This window comes from Furipterus horrens, unplaced genomic scaffold (assembly GCF_987537825.1).
Source record: "Furipterus horrens unplaced genomic scaffold, mFurHor1.1.pri manual_scaffold_17, whole genome shotgun sequence".
NCBI classification, from domain to species: Eukaryota; Metazoa; Chordata; class Mammalia; order Chiroptera; family Furipteridae; genus Furipterus; species Furipterus horrens.
Genome location: NW_028327187.1, coordinates 77,578,389 through 77,584,473, shown reverse-complemented (window position 1 = coordinate 77,584,473; position 6,085 = coordinate 77,578,389).

The following is a 6,085-nucleotide window of genomic DNA, read 5'->3' as shown; positions in this document are numbered from 1 at the left end:
ATTGATATCTACAGAACATTTTACCCCACAGCAGCAGAATATACATACTTTTCAAGTGCTCATGGAACATTTCTAAGATAGACTGACCCGTCCCGCAGGTCGAGCAACGAGGACCCTAGAGGGGGAGTGAGGATGAGAAAGGGGCAAGAAGGCACAAAGAATGGAGACAAGACAGTGCTCTGATCAAGTCTCGTTTATTCTTAGTAAAAACAGCATTCTTATAGCTCAGGAGAGGAGGAATTTTTCACTAGGGAGGGGCGCAGCTGCAGCTGGGGCGTTATCTTGACAGATAAGAGTTACGATGAAGGACAGCAACTCCCAAGAAGAGAAGGAGGGAAGTTGCCCTTAATTAGGAGCAGACAACTGTTATGGGATAATGAGGCCATGCCAAGCAGAACTTTAGGATGCCGGTCAGCAAGACTTTAGCCGAGGAACATTTTAGTTCCCCACAGGTCCCCCTTTTTTATTTTATTTAAGCTGAGAGCCTTGTGGGGACTGCGCCTGTCTTAGGTCGGGAGATCGCCACACGGAGCTAACCTTGCCTTACCCGTCATTGGTTATCTAGGGCAGCTTCATTTTTTGGCCAGATACCTGTCTTAGGCGGTGGCTGGCAATGCGTGTGGTCTCCGGTTGCCCGTCATTGACTGTCCAGTCCAGCTCACCAAGACATTAGTTACGTGTATGAGCATCATAGTAAGTTGCAGTCTCAGCCTGTTCCAATTTATGATAATGGACCTGTATTGGCTGCATTTTTATGGCATCTATTTGTTGCTTGATAAAGGCCATCACCTTATTGAAAAGGAAAGGTCCTAAGGATAGAAGCAGGAGTAGCCCTATGAGAGGTCCTAACAGTGGAAGGAGATAGGGAAGGACTCCATTTTGCGGCCCCCCAAGGCCACCTTCTATGTCCGGGCAAAAATGCAGTAGTACCCCGAGCAGCAGGATTACGTTCTTCTTGAACATGTCCTGAAATAGAAAATAAGGAAATTTTCCTCAGGGCAAATCCTTGTCCCTGGGTTTAGTTATGCAGTTATTTATTGTGTCAGGCTTGTTATTTATTTGTTTAACCAGACGTTCTGGTAGCCATCTGGCGGACTTCATTTCTTTAGAGTAGATGCACACTGATCCTCGGCCCCAGATAAGTACTGGGTCTGGGCCATGCCAGGAATTAGTTAGTGGATCTTTCCACAAGACTGAAGCGAATTGCTTTTCAGTTTCGGTTTGCCAGAAGCGAGTGGCTGCAGACTGGCCACTAGCATCTAAATTTAAAAAATTGAGTATAAAGAGGGCATGGGAAAGGATGTTTCTTGGTGACCCCCTCGTGGGATACCATTCCCCCTTTTTTATTTTATTTAAAGTAATTTTAAGAGTTTGATTTGCCCTTTCTACTATTCCTTGCCCTTGTGGATTATATGGGATACCTGTAATGTGTTGGATGTTGAGACGTTTGCAAAACTGAGAGAAATTAGAGCTAATGTATCCTGGCCCATTATCTGTTTTTAGTTGTTGGGGACATCCTAATACTGCAAAGGTGGCCAGCATATGGCTAATGACATGTTTGGTGGCTTCGCCCGTTTGAAGGGAAGCAAAAATGAATCCACTATAGGTATCTATAGTAACATGTATGTATTTAAGATTGCCAAAGTCAGAAAAATGGGTAACATCCATTTGCCATAGAGCGTTAGGAATTAGCCCTCTAGGATTTACTCCTAGATAAGGGGTTGGTAAATGGATAGCACATGATGGGCAATTCTTTACTATTTGCCTAGCTTGTTCTTTTGTGATGTGATGCATAAGACGTAATGTTTTTGCATTAAGGTGATATAGTTGATGGCTATTTTGTGCAGCAGCGAGTTTGTCCTGAATGCTGTTATTGGCCACAAATAATTGAGAGACCTGGGGAGTTCGGGTGGCAAGATCAGCTTTTTGGTTCCCTTCAGCTAGGGGACCCGGTAATCCGGAATGAGCACGTAAGTGTCCAATGTAAAATGAATGTAACCTTTGAATGATTAATTTTTGTAATTGTCTAAACAGTTCTCCAGCATTGGAGGTGCTCTTTATTTGGCCAGCCGTCTCTAGTAAGGGTACAGAGTGTGCAATGTAAGCACTATCAGTGTATATGTTAAGCGGATGGTCGGGGAAAACAGAAAAAACCGCCAGTACTGCTTGCAGCTCTGTTATTTGAGCAGAGGTGCTTTTGGTCATAAATGATACCTCTTTATCTAGATATGTGTAAGCTGCTTTGCCAGTGGACGACCCATCAGTGAATACTAACAAGGCATTTGCTATCGGCTGTGATGCTGTGCGTAGGGGAAAAACAAACTCATGCCTGTTAGCAAAATTAAGGAGTTTGTCTGGAGGATAGTGATTATCTAACGTCCCCTTAAAGGAAGCCAGAGAAATGGGCCAAGAATCAGTAGATTGCATGAGCCAATTAATTTGATCAAGGTTATAGGGTTGGATTATTATGTCTGGCTCCTTGCCAAAATAGCATTTACCCTGATCACGGCCTTTTATAATGAGCTCAGCTACAGATTGATAATATGGTTCAATGACCTTTTTAGGAGTGGCCGGTAGATGGATCCACATAAGAGGTGCTGTTTGCCAAAATACAGCTGTAGGGGAGAGTGTTGTTTTACATATAATAAATTTTAGAGGTTTGTCATAATTTATAAAAGTAGTAGCCTGGGAATGAATAGCATGTTCAACCTTGTGTATAGCCTGTCTCCCTTCAGGGGAGAGTTCACGGGGGGATGTGGGATTAGCGTCCCCGTGAAGGATATCATATAGTGGCTTAAGTTCCCCTTTGCTGATTTTCAAATAGGGCATTAACCAATTGATGTCACCTAGAAGTTTTTGGAAGTCATTCAGTGTCTTAAGTTTGTCTAATCTTAATTCTAACTTTTGAGAAGAAACTTGGGACCCCCTTAATTGGAAACCTAGATAATTGTACGGGTCAGTGAGTTGTACCTTGTCAGGAGCTATTTCTAAACCATTGTTTTGCAGAGCAATGCGCATTTCATCATAGCATTTTAAAACTTCAGTTCCTGTCTTGCCTGCAATTAATATATCATCCATATAATGTATTATATACATGTTAGGCCAGCGGTTTCTTATAGATTGTAGAGCTGTGGCTACAAAAGATTGACACAAAGTAGGGCTATTTGCCATCCCTTGGGGCAGGACACGCCACTGAAATCTTTTCATGGGTGCCCTAAAATTTGTTTCTGGCAGGCTGAACGCAAAGCGCTTTTGATCTTCCGGATGCAAGGGAATGGTGAAAAAACAGTCTTTTAAATCTATGACTATTTTGAAATAGCCTAATGGTATGGCGACGGGTGAAGGGAGCCCTGGCTGTAGGGCTCCCATGAGCACCATAGTCCGATTCACTACTCTTAGATCTTGTAGTAATCGCCACTTGCCTGATTTCTTTTTGATAACAAAAATAGGGGTGTTCCATGGAGAGTTACTGGGGACAATATGGCCAGCCTCGAGTTGCTCCTGTACCAACTGTTGTGCGGCTAGCAATTTTTTACTAGTAAGAGGCCATTGATCGACCCATACCGGCTCATCGGAGAGCCAAGTAATTTTTTCAGCATGGGCCACAGGAGTGTCAATGGCCCCTAAGAAAAATGGCCTAAACCTGCTCTGTCATTTTTTGGAGGAGTGTTTATAGGTGCCGTTATACCTGTGCTATTCTTTCCTAGTCCCTGACCTGGTATGTATCCTGCTCTTAACATTTGGGCGGTGACCGTGGTGTTGGGACTTCCTATTATTAGTCCTATTTGAGATAGGAGGTCCCTTCCCCAAAGATTTATAGGTAGACCGGCTATAACATATGGTTGGATGGTACCTTGATTTCCCTCCTGATCTTTCCAAGTTAATAATTTAGAGCTTCTCTCAGGGTTCTGACTTTGTCCTATTCCCTTTAAATGAGTCATGGTTGTGTCTAAGGGCCAGGCTTCAGGCCAATCTTCTCTTTTTATAATTGTAACATCTGCCCCTGTGTCTATTAGGCCAGAGAACTCCTTGCCGTCTAGCCATAGTAGCATAGTGGGCTTTTGTGCTGAAATAATTTTAGTCCAAAAAAACGTCAGAGGACCCAAATCCACGATCACCTCTGTACTGCGAGACGGCAGTATTGGCAGTAGAGAGTAAAGGCAGGAGCAGTAATTGTGCAAATCTTTGGCCTGAAGCAATGGTGTTAATATGTTTAGGGGAGGAAACCATGACCTTGATTTCTCCGGCAAAATCATTATCTATGACTCCTGGGAGGACCTGCAGACCGTTCATGGTCGAACTACTGCGGCCTATTATTAAACCAAAGGTATTATCGGGAAGAGGGCCAAATATTCCCGTGGGAAGAGCCTGAACCCCCATTTCTGGGGTTAATACTGTATGGGTGGAGGAACTGAGGTCCAATCCTGCGCTTCCTGCTGTGGCTCTGAGGAGGCTTGAACCGGATTGCTGGTTGATGGAACAAAGCTTACTGTCCCATAGATTTGTTTGGGTTTGGGGGCCTGGGGCTGGCCCCTTTTCCCGTTTCCCTGTATAGGTGGCAAACTGTTGCCCTGGGCATCCATTTTAGATTTGCATTCATTTGCCCAATGATTTCCCCTTTTGCATCTGGGACATAACCCTGGAGCTGGAGTTTTATTATTAGATTCCTTTTTCCCTTTGCAGTTTCTTGCAAAATGACCAGTTTCTCCACAACTAAAGCATTTTTTCTTCCCTTGTTGAGCTAGAAACTGCTTAACAGTAAAACCCTGCATTGCTGCAGCCATGGCGAGGCCTTGTTGGTAGGCCGCTCCGATGTCAGAGCACAAGCGTATATATCCGCTTAAATCAGTTTTCTTTTTGTATGGCCTAATAGCTGCCTGGCAGGCAGCATTCGCATTTTCGAAAGCTAATTGTTTAACAAAGTCTATGCCAGCGTCAGTGCTACCAAAAATCCTACCAGCTGCAGTAATGAGTCTATGGACAAAATCTGCAAAAGGCTCATCTGGTCCTTGTTTAATGTTGGTGAGAGAGGAGCTCATATCACCCTTAGTGGGGAGCTTCCTCCATGCTCTTGTACCTGCTGCTTGAATTTGAGCAAAAAGTCCTGGATCATATTGCATTTGATTGTCACTAATTCCATAGTTGCCTTCTCCAATTAACATATCAAAATTCCACCCATTATTTGCCTGCATATTGCATCTAGCAGTATCCTTACAGATTTCTACATATTCTTATTTCCATAGGAGATAGTCCCCTCCAGCTAGAGTCGCTCGAGCCAATGTTTGCCAATCACTTGGAGTGAGCCACTGATCTGTGACCGATTCTAAAATGGCCATAGTGTAAGGAGCCGTGGCTCCGTATTGAGCTACTGCAGTTTTTAATTCCTTTATGACTTTGAAATCAAATCTAGTGTGGTGTCGCCAGGCCTGTCCCTGGGCATCTACTGTTTCCGACACTGGAAATGCCTCTATTTCCTCCAAGCCTGGTATTAGTCCTGACTGAAGGGGAAGTTTGGGGGCCGCTCCTCTGACTGGGGGCCTCTGGCTTTGGGGGCCCTCTACAGAGGGTTCAAGTTCTTTTCTTTGCTTTCCTATTTTTAGCCCCTCTAATTGTCTTATTAATTCCTGATGCTCCTTTTCTAATTGTATTTGTTCTTTTAAATATTCAATTTTATTCCTCAGTTCTTCTCGAGGATTAATAACAGGGTATGCAGAAGGGGGAGCGGAGGGTGAGATATAGGGCGGTGGCCTTGTTTTCAGAGGCGGCCATTCAGGGTTATGGTATTTGGCTGCCTCTTCTGCCAAGTGATCCCAATTAACCTCTCCCTCGTCAGAATGATTTGCAGTATATTCTGATAGGTCTGGATATGACTTCTTTTTTTATTTCACTGACACTTCTTTAGGTGCCGCAGCTCCTCCTTTTCTAATCTGAAACTCTGACGGCTTACACTTCGGACTGTCCTGTTTTTCTTTTGGTTTAACTACTTCGTCTTCACCGTCATTTTCAAGAGATATTAAATTATCCTCCTCTCGGCTGTCATTTCCTTTATTTTTTCTACTTTCCTCCTTATGATTTGTCTTTAAGA